General features: G+C 43.4%; 1 non-coding gene across 1 annotated transcript; it reads left to right on the top strand.

Moving 5' to 3' along the window:
- Positions 1 to 213: 213 nt before the first annotated feature.
- LOC145168005 (small nucleolar RNA R71) lies at positions 214 to 316 on the top strand. Its single transcript, XR_013741601.1, has one exon. It is a non-coding gene; the product is annotated as a small nucleolar RNA R71 (small nucleolar RNA).
- Positions 317 to 961: the final 645 nt, after the last annotated feature.

The raw sequence follows: 961 nt of genomic DNA, 5'->3' as shown, positions 1-961 counted from the left end.
ATTGCTGTCATATTATCAGTAAGTGAGTTCACCACACCCCTACTTAGTTCATTCCTTGGATTATGATATTCTCTAGAGTGTTTAGAGAATTCTTCAATTAGCTCTTTTATCACCGGGGGTGCCTTCTTCGTGAGAGGTCCTTGCGAATCAAGGAGCTGCCTAGTTGTTACATTTACTCCATCATAGAAGATAGAGACTTCTTGTTGACTATTCAAATCATGATGTGGGCAGTTCCTTAGTAAGCCTTTATACCTCTCCCATGCCTCATAAAGTGACTCTCCAGCTTGTTGTTCAAAATTGGCTCCTTAGTAAGCCTTTATACTTCAACTTGGCTATATTTGAGGGAGGGCAAAATTGGTCTATAAATTATGTTTTCATTTTAGCCCAAGTAGTGATGGATCCGGGAGGAAGTGATTTCAGCCAATCTTTCGCAGCTCCCTTGAATGTGACCGGAAGCATACGAAGTAAAACAGTGCCGCGAGCCACATTGGGGACATTAAAGTAGTCGGCTATATCATTGACCTCGTCTAGGTGCTTGTATGCGTCCTCGTGATCCTTCTCGTAGAATGGGATTTCCTTAAGTTGAGCAAGTATGTGGCCTTTAAGTTCAAAGGTGGCAGTTGCAGGAATCGCGGGTTGCACGAGTCCCAGTCAGGTGTCATCACGTATCCTTTTCTTCCATTCGCCCATGGGAACTTCATCGATGTTGGCCATGGTGTTGTCAAGCTCTCTTTCTAGGTCGCTTCCTTCTTCGTATTCGGATTCGTTACCGTACTCGAATTCGGTTTCGTTGTGGAATGTATCGTCTCCAAAATTCCCAAGATTGCTTCCTTCGCTCTTTTGACTACTAGACTCTCCTGCTTTCTTGCTCTTTTTCTTCACAAAGACTGATTTAAGGTCCTTGAAGGGTGATTTCTTTGGCGGGTTAGTGTCTTCAACAACCTTGTCTTTGTTCTTTCTA

The sequence above is a fragment of the Lactuca virosa genome, chromosome 3, assembly GCF_052849685.1.
Source record: "Lactuca virosa cultivar CGN04683 chromosome 3, Lactuca_virosa_CGN04683_v6, whole genome shotgun sequence".
Taxonomy (NCBI): Eukaryota; Viridiplantae; Streptophyta; class Magnoliopsida; order Asterales; family Asteraceae; genus Lactuca; species Lactuca virosa.
The sequence above is the reverse complement of the archived record's forward strand: the minus strand, read 5'-3'. Positions and strand labels throughout refer to the sequence as shown.